Below are 20988 nucleotides of genomic sequence, written 5' to 3'. Positions count from 1 at the left end.
GGGTCGCCGGCTGCGGCTTGGGAAACTCGCGATCCGAGACCCGCCGCCGGACTGGGAAGCCGCCTGTGTGGGAGGGGCGCTGGTTGCCGGCTGCTGCGGCCTGGGAAACTCGCTGATCCAAGACTCGTAGCCGGTCAGGGAAGCCGCCCGCAAGGGAGGGGTGTCGGCTGCCGGCCGCCGCGGCTTGCGAAACTCACCTCTCCGAGACTCCCAGCCCTTCCGGGAAGGAGGGAGGGAGGGGCACCAGCCGCCAGCCGCCGCAGCCCAGGGAAGCACGCGCTACTTGGGGAGCTCACCGCAGCAGATTCTCGCAGCCGGACCAGCCAATCCAGACTGGGGTACACTGTGTGTCTGGTCCCTGCCGTGGCCCCGGGAGCTGTTCTGCACTGTTTCTGGTTATTTAGTAGTTGTTCTGCAGGAGGAACTAAGACGCGCGCACCTTACTAAGCCGCCATCTTGGCCCCTTAGAACGCTTTGTTTTGTTGAAAGATAATGATCAAGTGTAATCAATGTTTTTTCAAAATAATAAAAATTGTTGGAGTCAAAAGATGTTATAGCTACCTTCAAACAATTGTGTTGTCTATATCACAGTTCAGAGATGATAAAATTTTTTCTTAACTTCTTTTAACTTTTCAAACGGCTCTTCATATGTATTATCTCAGTTATTGTTTTCAGACAGTTAAACCTTTAAGTATAGTTCTTAGAACGCTTGCCTGCCAGACGGAGACCTGGTTAGATTCCCGTCGTGTGCGCCAAAACCCTCCTCAAACCTACATGTGTGGTTCTAAATAAAGACTAAGATATTGATCATTTTCACTTTAGTAAAATAATAATTGTTAACTAATATTATTAGCTAATATATTGAGTGCTAATCCAGCCAGGTACTGTTCTAATAGCTTTACCTATATTGTTCACTTAATCTGCACAACAACCCTGTATACTTTTATTATTTTAGAGATGAAAAAATTGTAATAAGCAAATTTCCATGTGTTTTGGAAGGCAATTTTTGTTATTTCTTATCTACAACTTTGAAACCACTTCAAATTCACTCTCTCATTCAATTATTCTTTCTATGAATAATAATCTTTAGTAGCCTCTTTTAATTTATATGTTTTTCTATTATGAAACTTTGGGTAGATTTGGGAAATATCTTCACGAGAAAAGGAAGACATCTATTTTAGGGATTTTATTGTAAGTGTGAAGAAGAAATACAGTTGACAGTGACATGGACTCATTGTCTGCCCCTGATCAGCAATATTTATTGAGTGTTTGCTTTGTGTACATTTCACTATATTTTTTAAGATAGTGCAGTGCAGAAGAGGCATTACAGTAATAGAATTCTGATGGAACATCTGCAGATGGCTCTAAAGTTCCAAAAAAAAAAAAACAAAACCAACCAGTTATATGTTGGATCTATTGTCTGGCTTAGTTCATAATTGTGTGTAATTTTACTGGATATGGGGATGGAAACAGCCCCAGAATGTACATTTATCATATGTTTTCCTTTTGTAACCCTGTGGTGACATCCTAATATCTATAAATCTGAACTGTAATCTGATATTAAGGCTCTCCAAAATTTAGTCCCATTTTACTTTGTTTTAGTCTGTAAACAGATAGTTTACTAAGTACCTAGTATGTGGCAAGACATAGTGTTAGAGATGTGGAGATAAAAATGCTATGCAACATGGATCCTTTTGAAGGAGTAGCCTGGTGGGTAAATAAACAAGTCAAGGCTCTGGGCAAAAGAGTGATATGATCTGATTTAAGATTTTAACAGGATCACTCTGGCTGCTATGTTAAGAATCGATTATTATGGGGGCATGGTGGATGAAAGCCAGGAGACTAATTAGGAAGGTATTGTAATAATTCAGATGAGAGATGATAGTGGCTTAACAGGGCCATAAGAAGTGAAGGTGGTGAGAAGTGGTTCAATTTTGGTTCGATTTTGTAGGTAGAACTAATAGGATTTGCTTGTAGATTGAATGTACAATGTGAGAAAAAGATAATTGTCAGTTTTGAGATTAAACAACTAGAAGGGTGAAATTGCCGTTAATTGAGACATGGAAAACTGTAGGAAGAGCAGGTTTGTGGGGTAAGATTAGAAATTCACTTATGAACATGTTATGTTTGAGATGTTTGTTTGTCATCCAAGTGGAAATGTTGAGTAGGCAGTTGAGAATACTGAGTCTGGAGTTCAGGGCATGGTTGGAAAAATACACTTGGGAGTTGTCATTGAACAGATGGTATTTAAAGTCATGAAACTGGAGTTAATTACCAAAGAAGTGAGTGTAGTTAGAAAAGAGAAGAAGCACAAAGCCAGAGACTGGATAGTCTAGCATTTGTAGGTTGGGGAGATGAGGAAAACCTGCACAGGAGACAGACAGAACAGCCAGTAAGGGACAAGGACAATTTTGAGAATTTGGTGTCATAGAATCAGGGTGGGGTATTATGCCAAATGCAGCTGGTGGATCAAGTAAGATGAGGACTAACACCATGGGATCTATCAGTATAGAGTAGGACACCAGAAAACATGGTCCTGATTGGTCAGGCCTGCCTGATCCTGCATCAAACAGAAACAAGTCTCTTTATCTTGGTGAGAAGGTAAGTTTATTGAAGATGTATCATCAAGGAACTGGAAGAAAAACTTTCCAAGCCCAGTTCAGAGTGGAAAGGGTGTTTTGAATTTTTATAACTCCAGACAGACAAAGAAATGGCAAAGGTCCAGATGAAAGCAGAAATTTTTTTTTTTTAAGCTATGAAAGAGTCACAGGATTCATTAAAATTGAGTAACCTTTGCTTGCTTCATTTTGTTTGGTTAGCATATCCAGTTGTCTCTTAGGCCCTTCTTTCTTTGTTGACCATTCAGGCCTTTGATCTTGTCCTTCAAGAAGAGGAAGGTGCTGGTATTAGTTCATATGATATTTCATTCCTGCAAGCAGAGCAAGGGAGGGTTTCTGGGAACAGAGAGCAAGCCCTTTGAGATTAGACCAACAGCAAACTATTCCAAAAAGGGCTTTATATGGTTAAAATAATTCAAAGCTGCTTGAATGAACTGATTATAACAAACAGTTTTTTAGCTAATGATTTTCCAGCTAAAGGATTATAGTGAATCTTTTTTTATTTATCTAGTGGTCAATGGATATGTGGAAAATCAGACGATCCTAAACCTGTGTGTATTATCAGAGAATATTGGGAGCAAAGAGGAAGGTTTGCTCTTCCTCTTTGGGAAGAGATAAAGCCTGGGATATATGGCAGGCTTTATGGGGGAGAGGTCTTTGGCATGGGTTTTAAAAGATTAACAAGTTTTTCTAGGCCCAGAAGAGGGGTGGGAGGGGACATTCCAAGCAGAGAAAATGACCTGCAGATGAGATGTAATTAGAGAATCATGACTGGAGCAGAGACTGGATGTGATATTAGGGGACAGGAGGAAGATGGGAATTAATTCTGGAACGTTGAGAGAGCTGTACTTTGAAGGACCTTGTGTGTCATGTAAAATAGGATTTTGCGCTGAAAGGGTGTGGAGACCCAAGGAATTTGTGAGGGATGCCCCTCCCTCATTTTATCTGGATTCTACTCTACTGGTTTTGCTACTAGTGAGCCTTGTGACCCAAGTCTCTGCTATGTCATCTGTAAAGGGAGCCCACTCAGAGTTGTGAGTACTCCCCCTTACACCTACCATTTTCAGTTCTGTCATCATGAATTCTTCTTCAAAGAATCATTCCCTCTTCCCTCAGTTTATCAAGTCCACTAGTTATATTTAATTTTATAGCACCATGAATCTCTTCATATCATTGCTATAATTTTATATTTTTGTGATTATTTGATTATTGTCTATCATCTACTTCATATCAACGCAAGGAAGGTAAATTTTTGCTTACCATTATATTCTAAGTAGCATGGCAGCATGCATTAGATGGTAAATAAAATTCCTATTGAATAAAAGAATCCTTAATGCCTGGCATGTAGAAAACGCCCAATAAATCTTATTCATTTACATGGTATTTTGGAATATGTGCTGAGGGTAGAGTCAGGGATAAGTAAAAGAATGTTCAGGCAACTAAGAAGGGCATCTGGTCGAGGTTGGATAGCATTAATATGTGTCTTTTGTGAACTTCTTTGGCAGTGTTAAGTCAGCCTGTAGTTAGAATGGTTACCCAGGCCTGAAATTGGCAAGTGGGCACAGAGGAAAGATAAGGACTGGCAAAAGCATCTTTAAAACAGTTAACTGAGAGATGTGGTTGAGTAGGTAAGAGAAGTGAGGACCCAAGAGGCTTTTGTACCATGAAGGTAGGGAGAAAATAGACTGGGAAGAGGCCTCATGGGGGCTAGAAAAGGCCTCATGGGGGCTAGAAAATGATTCTTTGAATGTAATTAAACTAATGAATAGGTTTGATTGTAGCTGCTAAGTGGGAAGAAATGGTGAGATTGTTCTGACATATTTAGGAATAAAGTAAATTCTTAAATTTTGGATAATTGAAGTTTTTTAAAAAAACTGTGTGTTATATTATTATAGTATGTTACATATATTAATGTTTATATATCATAAGTCAGAGAGTATAAAATAAAATGTGCTCTCTCACCTACTTTTCATGTCCCAGAATTAATCACAGTTAATGGCTTCTTTTGTATCCTTTAATTTTTTATTTTATTTTATTATTTTTTTTATTCAGCATAACAACATACAAACACAAACATTCTTACCATACGATCATTCCATTCTTGATATATAATCGATAACCCACAATATCATCACATAGTTGTATATTCGTCCTCATGATCATTTCTAAGAACACTTGCATCAATTCAGAAAAAGAAATAAAAAGAAAACAAAAAAATTCTGCATCCTGTAATTTAACTTACATCCGTGTACAAGTATGCCTCCTTACTTGTTTATCTTTTCTTCTTGAAAACAACTTTTGTTAGCTTAATGTCTTAGGACTCTGACTAAGCTCTACTTCATATTTTTTAACTTCTTCAGAGTGTTTTATTGAATGGATATATAGTAATTTATTTAACTATTGCTTATTAATGGTCACTTAAGTTGTTCTCTGTTTTAAAAAGTTTCATTCTTTTTTAAAGAGTGTTGCAGTGGATGTCTTTGAATGTAATCCTGTGTGAAGATAAACATTTTTCAAGTAAAATTTCTGGGTCAAAGAGTATGTGCATATACAATTTTGAAACATAGTGCCAAATTGCCTTACAAAAATGCTCAGTTTACAGTTCAACGAATAGTGAATGAGGGGCTGCTTCTCTTCAGCTTTGCCCATATTAGGTGCTATCAGTCTTTTAAATTTTTGCTTGTTTGACAGACGAAAAAGGGCATCATATTTTGATTGATGCTTTCGTTATGAGTGAGGCTGAATAGGTCGGTCTCTTATTGGTCACCTGGAGTCCTTTAGTTGTGAACTGCCTATTTCTCCTCTATTTTTCTTTTGGATGGTATCTATTATTTTTGTTTTTTAATTGATTTGTAGATGCTCTTTATCTGTCTTGGTATTGTAAATATTTCACCTAGTTTTTCATTTGACTTTAAACTTTATTAATTCATTTATTTATTGTCACATGCATACATTTTTTTCTATAGGCCAGGTAAAGATATAAGGAATCAGGATTTATTTTTTAAAATAAACTTTATGACATCCTTGAAATAATTAGAAACTTTGGAATGTCAGCCTTTGTTGGAAATAATAGGAATACAAACTGTGAGGCCATAGATTCTGTCTTGTTTTTATAAGCTTTGTTCAGCAGTTATCACAGATCCTGGTGTGCACTCAATAGTCTTCCTCCCTTTAGACCAAACCATATTTGGGATTGAAATGAGATATAATAGAGCTACATACATATTCTAGACCACTTCCTATTTAGGTATCCTTGGAATTTATGAGCTGTGTTGTATTCTGAAAGTTAATTTGTAAGTTAGCTGTCAATTTCACTGTAGAAACAATGTACATAGGTCTTACCTTTGCTCTCAAAGATTTATTTAATTTCACCCCTGTATGCTTCAGTATGCATCCTTAAATAGTAGAGCCATTTTCTTATATAACTATATGCTACTGTCATATGTGAAAAAAATTGTCAATAATTTCTTGGTACCTTCTAATACACAGTCCCTGTTTGCTTTGTTTCTCTCAAAGATGCATTTTCATACTTATTTATAAGAATCAAAGTCCAAATAAGTCTACACACTCCATTTGATTATGTTTCCTAAGTCTCCCTTAATCTAGAGCTGTCTCTTCTTCCTCTACCTCCCCACCCTTTGCTTTTTTCTTTCTTCATGTCATTGGCTTGGTGCAAAAGCCAGGTCAATTGTTTTCTAGAGTGTATCTGATTCCAGATTTATCTGTTTACTTTCTTGTGGTGTTATTTAATTTATTCCTCTATCCCCAGTATTTCTTGTAAATACAAGTTACTTCTAAAGGTTTAATTAAGATTCAGATTCACCTTTTTGGGGGAGGCAGCAATACTTCGTACATGGTGTTGTATATGTTACATTGCAGCACATCAGGAGATGCATAATGTGTGCTTGTCCTATTTTTTAGTGATATTAAGATTGATCAGTGGGTTCAGGTAGTGAAGGTTTATCACTCCATTGTATAATTCCCCATCATCCTTTTATCTGTTGGTGATCATTACCTGAATCTGTTATTTCATTAAGGGTTGCCAAATGTGGATTTTAAAAATACATTATCTTTCATCCCCATTTCTTACCTGGAATTTGAGGTCTAGTTTTATTACTTGGGAACCTAACAATCAAGAATAACAAGGTTGTTGAGGGAAAATGTTAGCACAACAACAACTTGTTAGGCCAGGCATACATATTTCCTAGCTGTAGTCCTGGAGGTTTAAAGGAGTATAATGATCTTTTTGATGTGTTACCTTGATATGATGGTTTGAACTGTATATACTCCAGAAAAACATGTTCTTAAATTTAATAATCCATTCCTATGGGTGTGACCTCATTTTAAGTAGGATCTTTTGATGAGGCTACTTTAGTTAAGGTATGACCTACCTCAGTCAGGATGAGTCTTAATCCTATTCCTGGAGTTCCTGGAGTTAAGAGAATAAAATTCAAACAAAGAGAAAGCCATGGAAGCAAGGTTCTAAAAACAATAAAACCTGGAAGAGAAGGGAGAGACCAGCAAACACTGTCATGTGCCTTGCCATGTGACAGAGTAGCCAAGGATTGCTGGCAGCCAGTCTGGAAGAAACCATCACCTTGATGATACCTTGATTTGGACATTTTCCTGGCCTCAAAACTGTGAGTAAATAAATTCCCATTGTTTAAGCTGAACCATTTCATGGAAATGAAATGTTTAGGAAACTAAAACACTTGGATAGACTACAGTCCCCTGTTATTCAAACACTAATCTAGGCATTGCTATGAAGGTATTTTGTAGATGTGATTAAAATCCATTATTAATTTACTTTAAATAAGGGAGATTATTGCAGATAATCGGGATGGGCCCAATTCAGTCAGTTGAAAGGTCTCATAAGCAGAGCTGAGACTTCTCTGAGAAAAAGAAGAAATTCCACCTCTGGACACTGCTTCAGCCTGTGTCCAAAAGTGCTGGTCTACCCCTTCTGGTGGCTTGCCCTGTGTATTTCAAATTTACCTAGCTAGCCCCCACAATTGTGTAAGCCAATTTCTTGCAGTAAATCTCTTAATATGTGTCTCTTACTGATTCACCTCTGGTTGAACCTTAACTGATACAAGGAGCAGCTCTCCTGTCTCTCCTGCTCTCTAACCAAATGGGGTGATGACCTACTATTTAGGGTGATCATATAATTTGTCATTCAAGCTGGAACTTCTGGGAGTGAAAGGGGATTGTGGCCAGATGGTAGGCTGAGATGAAAGGCATAAACTGGGACTGTCTTTGGCAAATTCAGACATGTAGTCACCCTAATTTTGTGTCAACCACTGGGGATTCAGTATCAATATGACATAGCCCTCTCAAGGAGCTTTTAGTCAAAGGGGAGGTCAAGTAAATAAAGAAACATTATAGGATAGTGTTTTAAGTGACACAGTATCTTGTAGTTAGTTGTGTTTATCCAGACAGAGAGAATGAGAGGGGGGCACTCAGAGAAGTTTTTGTTGGCTGAAATGAAACCTGATCTTAATGTTAAAAATTTATCAGAGTTTAAACCAAGTGGAGTGGGAAGGGATTTTTTAGGTTGGAGAACTGCATGGGTGGAAGTTTAGTGAGAGAGCAAGGCATATCTGGAAAACTCCATTAGACCATATGTCTTCATTTCTAGGATTGGGAGAGGGAATGAGGAAGCATGAAGCTGGTTTTATAAACAAGGGTTTCATTATCATGGGCCTTGCATGCCATACTAAGGAGTATGGAATTTATCCTCAAGGTGGTGTAAAACTACTATAGGATTTTAAGCAGGGGAATCCCGTGACCAGACAACTTTATAGAAAAATGATGTTTTGTAGTATTCTAAAAGTAGGAGTGGGGAAAAATTGGCAGTAGAGAAAATACTCAGTCTAATGAAATAATCTGATAGTGAGACTGGAGAAAAGTTTGTGGTGAAAGGAGATTAAAGAAGCCATATTGGCAAATCTGATTGGATTTGGAGCCTAGTGAAGGAGTTAGGGATGACTCCTAGGTTTCTGGCTCGACCTTTCTGAAGAAGATGGAAGGAAGGAGGTGGGTGATAGCTTTAGTTCAATTGGTGGTGATGCTGCACATCCTTCTTTTCCTTCTGTTTACAACAGAAAGGGAAGTACTATGGCTTCAATAACCAATAAGGGGAGGAGATGAGGAGTGGCAATAACCATCCTAGAGAAATCACCGGGTAGAATTTTTACCTCTTAGTTTCAGCCAGACCTTATTGAGAGGTGAAAAGAAGCTTTTTCATGCCCCCTCTCTCTATTTCCACCTCTGTGTGTGGTGCTGTAGAAGGAGTAGGTGGAGGCATGATGAGGAGTAATTTTGGGGCCAGGGGAGGAGCATAAGGAGCAGAGATAGATGAGCTCTTTTTCTTCTTAGGAAATTTTACCTTGTATAACCTTGGGCAAGTTACTTAAACTCTTGGTGGCTCTGGTTTCTTCATTTGTGAGGATTAGATGAATTAATGTGTGTGGAGGATTTAGATTAGTCTGGCATACAATCAGTGCTATTCAGGTGTTCACTGTTGCTGCTAAAACTGTAGATTCATTCCCTGATCCTGGGATCGGAGTAGCAAAGGGGACGGAGGGTGTTCCTGCACCTCCCTCCTCCACGTTTTCCTGTGGAAGGAACGAATATTTAGAAACTGTCTAGGTAAAATATGAGAAATCATTTTAATTAGGAGAATTTCTAGTAATAGAAGAACCTTAATTTTTTTAGTCTGCCGTCCTTTATTTTTCAGTTAGGAAAAAGGCAAGTAGTTTAGTTAAGATTTAATGAGGGCATTTACTCTCAGTGTTCGCCCTAACACATTTTAACAATAAAAAATTGTTGGGGCCTAGGGACAGGGAATAATTGTAGGAAAAAAACTCTGTCATGATTCTGGAGAGAGCAGATATTTTCTAAAAGAAAAATTGGATGAAAAAAATTCACAGTTAAATAAAGGCCTTTTTGTTTTTTATATATGTTCTAGTTTGCTAGCTGCCAGAATGCAACACACCAGAGACAGATTGGCTTTTAATAAAAGGGGATTTATTTCATTAGTTTTTCAGAAGAAAGGCAGCTAACTTTCAACTGAGGTTCTTTCTTACGCAGGAAGGCACAGGGCAATCTCTGCTGGCCTTCTCTCCAGGCCTCTGTGTTCCAACAACTTTCCCCAGGGTGATTTCTTTCTGCATCTCCAAAGGCCTGGGCTGAGCTCCTTGTGCTGAGATGAGGTATGCTGAGCTGCTTGGGCTGTGCTACATTGAGTGCTCTCATTTAAGCACCAGCCAGTTAAATCAAACATCATTCATTGCAGCAGGCACGCCTCCTAGCCGACTGCAGATGTAATGAGCAACAGATGAGGTTCACGTTCCGTTGGCTCATGTCCGCAGCAGCAGAACTAGGTACCTTCACCTGGCCAAGTTGACAACTGAATCTAACTACCACAATATACTTGTAGTATTTATTAAAAGCCAAAATATTTTATAAAATGCTTTTATTTAAAATTTTTTTAAATTTTTATTGCAAATTTCATACATGCTTTTTTTTTTTTTTTTTTAGAGAGAGGGAGGAAGGGAAGGAAAGACAGAGAGAAGGAAGGAAGGATAGAAGGAAGGAAAGGAAACATCTTTAAACATTTTCTTGTTTTATTGTATTTTGTTTGTTTGTTTGTTTTTTACATGGGCTGGGGCCGGGAATCGAACCGAGGTCCTCCGGCATGGCAGGCAAGCACTTTGCCCGCTGAGCCACCGCGGCCCGCCCCCATACATGCTTTTTGAAATAACAAAATTTAAGCAATTTAGAACGAAGAGTTAAAAAGAGTCTTCTTTAATCATCTTCCCTAATCCCTGCTCCTGTCTCAGACAGATTGTCTTGTTTTTTGTGTCTCCTTCCAGACCTCTATATATACATGTAAAATAAAAAAAAAACGAAACAAATAAATGGCATCACACTAAACACTTTTTTTATGTTATGTATATTCTGTGACTTTTTTCACTTCTCTTATGTGTCACTATATACAGGGATACTTCTTAAATGACTATATAATGTTCTTTTGGATGATGTGCTATAATTCATTTAACCATTTCCCTACCCATGAACATTTAGATTATTTCCAGAATTTTGTTATATTTTATTCATTCAGTAAATGTTTATTGACTGATCTGTGCTAGGCAGTGCTAGAGATATAGCAGTGAATAAAAGAGACAAAAATTCCTGCTCTCATGTAATTACCTTGTTTTATGGTGGAGGGAGAAGAAATAAATAAATAAATAAATGTATGTCAAATGGTGATAAATGCTATTGAGTATAAGGTAGGCTAGGAAATAGGGAGCCCTTGAAATGAGGGGAGGGGCGTGAAATTTAAAGTAGAGTAGACAGGAAAGCTGTTGGGTTGAGAGGGTAGAGAGCATTCTGGGAAGGGAAAAGTACACGCCCTGAGGTAGGGACATGCCTGATGCAGTGGAGGAAGAGCACTGAGGCTCCTGTGGCTGGAGAGATGAGCAAGGAGAGAGTGGTAGGAAATGAAGTATTGAAAGCTGGGGGAGTTAGGTGCAGATTGTATTGGTTCTTATAGCCATTGTAAGGACTTTGGCTATTATTCCAAGATAGGAAACCACTGGAAGTTTCAGAGCAGAACCAAGAATGGAAGTAACGAGGCCATTTAGGACACTTGCAACAATCCAGGCAAGGCATGATGGTGGTTTGGACCAGAGTCGTAGCAGTAAAACTGATAGGAAGTGATTAGAGTCTAGATATATTTTAAAGATGGAGTGAGAGAGAGGAGTCAAGAATCACTCTGAAGTTGTGGGTCTGAACAGTTGAAAAGTTGAGGTTACTATTAACTGAGTTGTGGAAGACTGCAGTAGGGCAAGACTAGGAATTTTTCTTTGGACACATTCAGTTTAAGAATCTTATTAGGCATCTAATGGGAGATACTGAGTAGGCAGTTGGAAATTTAAATTTAGAGTTTAGTGGAAAGGTCAAGACTGGAATTATAAATGTGGGAGTTATCAGTTTATTAATGCAATTTAAAGCCCTGAGACTTCCTGAGCTTACGTAAGGTAAGGAGTAAAGTAGAGAAGAAAAGATAATCAGGGACAACTCTTGGACACTTCAGTGTTTAGAGGCTAAGGATATGAGCAGGATTCAGCAAAGGAGACCAAGAAAGAAGCCAATGGGATAGGAGGAAAACCAGGAAAATGTCCTGGAAATCAAGAGAAGGGAGTCAATGTCAAAATGATGAGAACTGAGAATTGATCATTGTATTTAACAATGTGCCAGTGATGGGTGATTTTCTTTTTTAATTAAAAATTTTTTTTTTAAATTAACAGAAAAAAAAAATTAACCCAACATTTAGAAATCATACCATTCTACATATGCAATCAATAATTCTTAACATCATCACATAGATGCATGATCATCATTTCTTAGTACATTTGCATCGGTTTAGAAGAACTAGCAACACACCAGAAAAAGATATAGAATGTTAGTGTAGAGAAAAGAAATAAAAGTAATAATAATAGTAAAACAAACAAACAGATAGACAAACAAACAAACAAACAAACAAAAAACCTATAGCTCAGATGCAGCTTTATTCAGTGTTTTAACATGATTACTTTACACTTAGGTATTATTGTGCTGTCCATTTTTGAGTTTTTGTATCTAGTCCTGTTGCACAGTCTGTATCCCTTCAGCTCCAATTACCCATTATCTTACCCTGTTTCTAACTCCTGCTGGACTGTGTTACCAATGACATATTCCAAGTTTATTCTCGAATGTCTGTTCACATCAGTGGGACCATACAGTATTTGTCCTTTAGTTTCTGGCTGGACTCACTCAGCATAATATTCTCTAGGTCCATCCATGTTATTACATGCTTCACAAGTTTATCCTGTCTTAAAGCTGCATAATATTCCATCGTATGTATATACCACAGTTTGTTTAGCCATTCTTCTGTTGATGGACATTTTGGCTGTTTCCATCTCTTTGCAATTGTAAATAACGCTGCTATAAACATTGGTGTGCAAATGTCCGTTTGTGTCTTTGCCCTTAAGTCCTTTGAGTAGATTCCCAGCAATGGTATTGCTGGGTCGTATGGCAATTCTATATTCAGCTTTTTGAGGAACCGCCAAACTGCCTTCCACAATGGTTGCACCATTTGACATTCCCACCAACAGTGGATAAGTGTGCCTCTTTCTCCGCATCCTCTCCAGCACTTGTCATTTTCTGTTTTGTTGATAATGGCCATTCTGGTGGGTGTGAGATGATATCTCATTGTGGTTTTGATTTGCATTTCTCTAATGGCCAGGGACATTGAGCATCTCTTCATGTGCCTTTTGGCCATTTGTATTTCCTCTTCTGATAGGTGTCTGTTCAAGTCTTTTTCCCATTTTGTAATTGGGTTGGCTGTCTTTTTGTTGTTGAGTTGAACAATCTCTTTATAAATTCTGGATACTAGACCTTTATCTGATATGTCATTTCCAAATATTGTCTCCCATTGTGTAGGCTGTCTTTCTATTTTCTTGATGAAGTTCTTTGATGCACAAAAGTGTTTAATTTTGAGGAGTTCCCATTTATTTATTTCCTTCTTCAGTGCTCTTGCTTTAGGTGTAAGGTCCATAAAACCACCTCCAATTGTAAGTTTCATAAGATATCTCCCTACATTTTCCTCTAACTGTTTTATGGTCTTAGACCTAATGTTTAGATCTTTGATTCATTTTGAGTTAACTTTTGTATAGGGTGTGAGAGATGGGTCTTCTTTCATTCTTTTGCATATGGATATCCAGTTCTCTAGGCACCATTTATTGAAGAGACTGTTCTGTCCCAGGTGAGTTGGCTTGACTGCCTTATCAAAGATCAAATGTCCATAGATGAGGGGGTCTATATCTGAGCACTCTATTCGATTCCATTGGTCGATATATCTATCTTTATGCCAATACCATGCTGTTTTGACCACTGTGGCTTCATAATATGCCTTAAAGTCCGGCAGCGTGAGACCTCCAGCTTCGTTTTTTTTCCTCAAAATGTTTTTAGCAATTCGGGGCACCCTGCCCTTCCAGATAAATTTGCTTATTGGTTTTTCTATTTCTGAAAAATAAGTTGTTGGGATTTTGATTGGTATTGCATTGAATCTGTAAATCAATTTAGGTAGGATTGACATCTTAACTATATTTAGTCTTCCAATCCATGAACACGGTATGCCCTTCCATCTATTTAGGTCTTCTGTGATTTCTTTTAGCAGTTTTTTGTAGTTTTCTTTATATAGGTTTTTTGTCTCTTTAGTTAAATTTATTCCTAGGTATTTTATTCTTTTAGTTGCAATTGTAAATGGGATTCGTTTCTTGATTCCCCCTCCGCTTGTTCATTGCTAGTGTATAGAAATGCTACAGATTTTTGAATGTTGATCTTGTAACCTGCTACTTTGCTGTACTCATTTATTAGCTCTTGTAGTTTTGTTGTGGATTTTTCCGGGTTTTCGACGTATAGTATCATATCGTCTGCAAACAGTGATAGTTTTACTTCTTCCTTTCCAATTTTGATGCCTTATATTTCTTTTTCTTGTCTAATTGCTCTGGCTAGAAGCTCCAACACAATGTTGAATAATAGTGGTGATAGTGGACATCCTTGTCTTGTTCCTGATCTTAGAGGGAAAGTTTTCAATTTTTCCCCATTGAGGATGATATTTGCTGTGGGTTTTTCATATATTCCCTCTATCATTTTAAGGAAGTTCCCTTGTATTCCTATCCTTTGAAGTGTTTTCAACAGGAAAGGATGTTGAATCTTGTCAAATGCCTTCTCTGCATCAATTGAGATGATCATGTGATTTTTCTGCTTTGATTTGTTGATATGGTGTATTACATTAATTGATTTTCTTATGTTGAACCATGCTTGCATACCTAGGATGAATCCTACTTGGTCATGATGTATAATTCTTTTAATGTGTTGTTGGATACGATTTGCTAGAATTTTATTGAGGATTTTTGCATCTATATTCATTAGAGAGATTGGTCTGTAGTTTTCTTTTTTTGTAATATCTTTGCCTGGTTTTGGTATGAGGGTGATGTTGGCTTCGTAAAATGAATTAGATAGTTTTCCCTTCACTTCGATTTTTTTGAAGAGTTTGAGGAGAGTTGGTACTAATTCTTTCTGGAATGTTTGATAGAATTCACATGAGAAGCCATCTGGTCCTGGACTTTTCTTTTTAGGAAGCTTTTGAATGACTAATTCAATTTCTTTACTTGTGATTGGTTTGTTGAGGTCATCTATTTCTTCTTGAGTCAAAGTTGGTTGTTCATGTCTTTCCAGGAACCCATCCATTTCATCTAAATTGTTGTATTTATTAGCGTAAAGTTGTTCATAGTATCCTGTTATTACCTCCTTTATTTCTGTGAGGTCAGTAGTTATGTCTCCTCTTCCATTTCTGATCTTATTTATTTGCATCCTCTCTCTTCTTCTTTTTGTCAGCCTTGCTAAGGGCCCATCAATCTTGTTGATTTTCTCATAGAACCAACTTCTGGTCTTATTGATTTTCTCTATTGTTTTCAATTTCATTTATTTCTGCTCTAATCTTTGTTATTTCTTTCCTTTTGCTTGCTTTGGGGTTAGTTTGCTGTTCTTTCTCCAGTTCTTCCAAGTGGACAGTTAATTCCTGCATTTTTGCCTTTTCTTCTTTTCTGATATAGTCATTTAGGGCAATAAATTTCCCTCTTAGCACTGCCTTTGCTGCGTCCCATAAGTTTTGATATGTTGTGTTTTCATTTTCATTCGCCTCGAGGTATTTACTAATTTCTCTTGCAATTTCTTCTTTGACCCACTTGTTGTTTAAGAGTGTGTTGTTGAGCCTCCATGTATTTGTGAATTTTCTGGCACTCCGTCTATTATTGATTTCCAACTTCATTCCTTTATGGTCCGAGAAAGTGTTGTGTATGATTTCAATCTTTTTAAATTTGTTAAGACTTGCTTTGTGACCCAGCATATGGTCTATCTTTGAGAATGATCCATGAGCACTTGAGAAAAAGGTGTATCCTGCTGTTGTGGGATGTAATGTCCTATAAATGTCTGTTAAGTCTAGCTCATTTATAGTAATATTCAGATTCTCTATTTCTTTATTGATCCTCTGTCTAGATGTTCTGTCCATTGATGAGAGTGGTGAATTGAAGTCTCCAACTATTGTGGTATATGAGTCTATTTCCCTTTTCAGTGTTTGCAGTGTATTCCTCACGTATTTTGGGGCATTCTGGTTTGGTGCATAAATATTTATGATTGTTATGTCTTCTTGTTTAATTGTTTCTTTTATTAGTATATAGTGTCCTTCTTTGTCTCTTTTAACTGTTTTACATTTGAAGTCTAATTTGTTGGATATTAGTGTAGCCACTCCTGCTCTTTTCTGGTTGTTATTTGCATGAAATATCTTTTCCCAACCTTTCACTTTCAACCTATATTTATCTTTGGGTCTAAGATGTGTTTCCTGTAGACAGCATATAGAAGGATCCTGTTTTTTAATCCATTCTGCCAATCTATGTCTTTTGATTGGGGAATTCAGTCCATTAACATTTAGTGTTATTACTGTTTGGAAAATATTTTCCTCTACCATTTTGCCTTTTGTATTACATATATCATATCTGACTTTCCTTCTTTCTACACTCTTCTCCATACCTCTCTCTTCTGTCTTTTCGTATCTGACTCTAGTGCTCCCTTTAGTATTTCTTGCAGAGCTGGTCTCTTGATCACAAATTCTCTCAGTGACTTTTTGTCTGAGAATGTTTTAATTTCTCCCTCATTTTTGAAGGACAATTTTGCTGGATATAGGAGTCTTGGTTGGCAGTTTTTCTCTTTTAGTAATTTAAATCTATCATCCCACTTTCTTCTTGCCTCCATGGTTTCTGCTGAGAAATCTACACATAGTCTTATTGGGTTTCCCTTGTATGTGATGGATTGTTTTTCTCTTGCTGCTTTCAAGATCCTCTCTTTCTCTTTGACCTCTGACATTCTAACTAGTAAGTGTCTTGGAGAGCCTATTTGGGTCTAATCTCTTTGGGGTGCGCCGCACTTCTTGGATCTGTAATTTTAGGTCTTTCATAAGAGTTGGGAAATTTTCAGTGATAATTTCTTCCATTAGTTTTTCTCCTCCTTTTCCCTTCTCTTCTCCTTCTGGGACACCCACAACATGTATATTTGTGCGGTTCATATTGTCCTTGAGTTCCCTGATACCCTGTTCAAACTTTTCCATTCTTTTCCCTATAGTTTCTGTTTCTTTTTGGAATTCAGATGTTCCATCCTCCAAATCACTAATTCTATCTTCTGTCTCTTTAAATCTATCATTGTAGGTATCCATTGTTTTTTCCATCTTTTCTACTTTATCCTTCACTTCCATAAGCTCTGTGATTTGTTTTTTCAGTTTTTCTATTTCTTCTTTATGTTCAGCCCATGTCTTCTTCATGTCCTCCCTCAATTTATCGATTTCGTTTTTGAAGAGGTTTTCCATTTCTGTTCGTATATTCAGCATTAGTTGTTTCAGCTCCTGTATCTCATTTGAACTATTGGTTTGTTCCTTTGACTGGGCCATATTTTCAGTTTTCTGAGCGTGATCCGTTATCTTCTGCTGGCGTCTGGGCATTTAGTCAGATTTCCCTGGGTGATGGACCCAACAGGTTGAAAGATTTTTCTGTGAAATCTCTGGGTTCTGTTTTTCTTATCCTGCCCAGTAGGTGGTGCTCGTGGCACACGTTTGTCTGCGGGTTCCACCAGTAAAAGGTGCTGTGGGTCCTTTAACTTTGGAAAACTCTCGCCGTGGGGGAGGTTCGCCAGCCGAAGCGGCTTGGAAGAGTACCAGCTGGCCCGGAGTCCGAAAGCGGGGTGGGTCGCCGGCCGCTGCAGCCCGGGAGAGCACCCGACCGAATTTCCTAGTCGGCCCGGGGCGCCAAGCGTGGCAGGAGGGCGCCAGCCGCCGCAGCCCGGGAGAGTGCACTGTTCCCAGCCGGATCGGGGAGTCACGTGTTTGGAAGGGACCCCCCCTGGTCACCGTTCTCCGCGGTCTGGGGATTTCCGACCCAGCTCTCTCAGTTGGTCCGGGGGTCTCGCGTGGTGGGGATGCCAGCCACCGCGGCCCGAGGGGACCGCCTGCCGAATTCTGCCAGCTGGCCTGGGAAGGAGGAAGGGAGGGACTCCGGCCGCTTGCCGTCCTGCCCGGGAAAGCCCGCGCCCCTCAGCGATTTCACCGGAGCTGGTTCTCCCAGACAGTCAGCCGTTCCAGGATGGGGTACGCCGTTCCTTTGATCTCCGTCGTGGCTCCGGGAGCTCCTCTGTATCTTCTCCACTCCCCCAGTAGCTGTTCTGGAGGAAGAAAGGTGAGGGTGGCAAGGCTGTCGAGGCCGGTGGCGGGGGAGCCGGTGAAGGCGGAAGAGGGCATGGTGGTGGTTGGAGAGCCGCCGGAGCAGGAGGAGAAAGGGAAGGATAAGATGGCAGATGGAGCGCCGCCGGAGCAGAAGGGGGAAGAGGAGGGCAAGATGGCGGCGGGAGCGCCGCCGGAGCAGAAGGGGGAAGAGGAGGGCAAGATGGTGGCGGGAGCGCCGCCGGCGGAGAAGGGGGAAGAGGAGGGCTGGCCGAGAAAGAGGGAGAGGAGGGCTGGCTGGCTGGCAGCAGGAGCGCCGCTGGCCGAGAAAGAGGGAGAGGAGTGCTGGCTGGCTGGTGGCGGGAGTGCCGCCGGCCGAGAAAGAGGGAGAGCTAATTAAAATTTTTTTTAATTTATTTTTTTATATCAGACCAAAACAACATACAAACATGAACATTCTTAACATACAAACATTCCGTGCTTGGTGTACAATCAATGGCTCACAATATAGTGGTATATTCATTCATCACCATGATCATTTTTTAGAACATTAGCATCACTCCAGAAAAAGAAATAAAAAGAGAAAAGAAAAACTCATGCTTACCATACTCCTTACCCCTCCTTCTCATTGACCACTAGTATTTCTATCTACTCAATACATTTTAACCATTTTTCCCCTATTTTTTTTCTATACCCTTTAGCACTCCCTTTCATTGTTCACTAGAATTTCAATCTACTCAATTTATTTTAACATTTGTTCCCCCTATTATTTATTTATCTTTAATCCATATTTTTTACTCATCTGTCAATATCATAGATAAAAGGAGCATCACACACAGGCTTTTACAACCACATAGTCACATTGTGAAAGCTATATCATTATACATTCCTCTTCAAGAAACATGGCTCCTGGAACACAGCTCTACAGTTTCAGGTACTTCCCTTTAGCCTCTCTAATACACCTTAAACTAAAAAGGGGTTATCTATAAAATGTATAAGAATAAGCTCCAGGATAATCTCTTGACTCTGAAATCTCTCAGCCACTGACACTTCGTTTTGTCTCATTTCTCTCTTCCCCCTTTTGGTCGAGAAGTTTTCTCAATCCCTTGATGCTGAGTCCCAGCTCATTCTAGGATTTCTGTCCCACGTTGCCAAGGAGGTTTACACCCCTGGGAGTCATGTTCCACACAGGAGGAGGGCTGTGAGTTTGCTTGCTGTGTTGGCTAAGAGAGAGAGACCACAAGTGATGGGTGATCTTAACCAGAACAAGTTTAAATGAGAAGTAGGGAACCTACTTGTAGTAGATTCAAGAAAGAATGGAAGAAAAGGAATTAGAGACAGGTAGTATAAGCATCTCTTTGAGGAGTTCTAAAAGGGAGAGAGAAAATTGGTGTTTAGCTGGAGGGGGAATATGAAATCAAGACATTTCTTTTGAAGAGTTTGAGGAGTCCATTTTAATTGATATGCATAAATACAAGGATTTCTGTAGGCTAGATTTTTTTTTTTAGTTAAATCATACAAAAATTTATTGGTGTTCACTAAACTTAATTCTGTGAACAGATTTTTGAGATAAGATAATAATAGTGGTCGCCTCCCCAAGCAAAATAGGAGATTGGGGATGCAGTAGAAGAACTAACCACATGAACATATTACCTACTCAGTGCAAGCTAAATTTAAAAAGATAAGCTTATGTTTAAACCAAAGGCACAAAGTAAATCACTAAAGGTTTACACACTGTTGCAACTCAGTAGTAAATATTTTTTTAGCTTGAATTGGAAAATTATTTACATGGTTTATCAAGTACATGAGTGGCATACATAGTATTGGTTTTCATGATTTACTAATCATTGTAGAACAAGGTACACCAAATTTACTTCCTGACATTGTGTAACTTTCTATGCTTTGTCTAGGGTCTGATTCTGAACAACAAACAACAAGCTAAAAAAGATTCACCCAAAAGCCTTTCTAACCGCGAAGAAGTTACAAAGGCTTTATTAGTCCCACAGTCAACTAAGTGAAATACCACTTAATCTTCCCCAGTCCTTAGCAGAACTGAGAATTCATAATAATAAAGTTAAGAAAATACAACAGGAGACATTCAAAGGAATTAATGCTTTACATGTTCTGGGTAAGTTTTGCAAATGAATGCGGCATCCTGAAATTATAATAAACTAGATTTTTTAAAGGATTTCTTAAGTCAAAGGGTATGTGCATCAATTTATATTCCACCTTCTCTGTATATATCCTTACTAACATTGGACATTCATAATCTTTAAAATTATTGCCAATCTGATGGTTGATAATATCTTCATTATTTTAATTTCTTTGTAGGAACTCTATATAATAATCTGTCTTATCCCTTCTTGTATTTTGGCAGATATTTTCTCCCAAGCTGCCTCTTGCTTTTAAGTCTGTTTATGGTATCCTTTTACCATATAGAAGTTTTTCCAGTTTTTATGCAGTTAAATCTGTCAACCATTTCCTTTTATAGCATTTGGGTTTCATTTGGATTATATAAATATTTTATATAATATAATATGTTTATATATTAAAATTTTAATTCATCTAGAATTTATTTTGTGTATGTTATAAAATAGGTATCTAAGTTTTCCATCTTTCTCTGTGTCCTTAAACAGTTAAGTACCATGGGAATTTTTTGTTTCTTGAAGGTTTGGAAGAAATTACCTGTAAAATCTTCTAGGCCTGGAGTCTTTTTGGAAAGTAGATCTTAGATTACTTCTTAAATTTTTTCTGTGATTAATGGTCTTTTTGGTTTATTTCATTTTAAGTCAGTTTTGGTAATTGATATTTTCCTAGCACATCATTTTTTTTCATATGGATTTTCAAATATATTGGTTTACAATTCCACATAAAGAAAGGAAATACTAAGTCTTTTCTGTATTTGCTGTATAACTCTTATACTTGTACTTTTATCCATGCAGGAAATGTTGGAGCCATCCTTTCCCAGATCTGGAGATTGGTTTATCTGTTTTCAGTTTTCATAGTCCAACTCTTATTGCCCTTGATCTTGTGGTCATTCCTAGATTCTCCTGGGGA

The 20988-nt window shown here is 38.3% G+C and overlaps 1 protein-coding gene across 4 annotated transcripts in view; it reads left to right on the top strand.

Annotated features, from left to right (window-relative positions):
* Window positions 1–20988, top strand: part of C1D (C1D nuclear receptor corepressor) — a 34588-nt gene that overhangs the window by 4869 nt on the left and 8731 nt on the right. For 2 of the 4 annotated variants that reach the window (XM_077134420.1, XM_077134418.1), the window contains exon 2: window positions 19842–20059. The exons of the other annotated variants lie outside the window; for them this stretch is intronic. The gene's annotated coding sequence lies outside the window, so the exon portion shown is untranslated. The remainder of the gene's footprint in view (window positions 1–19841; window positions 20060–20988) is intronic. 4 annotated transcript variants of the gene reach the window in all.

The sequence above is a fragment of the Tamandua tetradactyla genome, chromosome 17, assembly GCF_023851605.1.
Source record: "Tamandua tetradactyla isolate mTamTet1 chromosome 17, mTamTet1.pri, whole genome shotgun sequence".
Taxonomy (NCBI): domain Eukaryota; kingdom Metazoa; phylum Chordata; class Mammalia; order Pilosa; family Myrmecophagidae; genus Tamandua; species Tamandua tetradactyla.
Note: the sequence above shows the minus strand (reverse complement) of the source record. Positions and strands in the feature narration are given on the sequence as shown.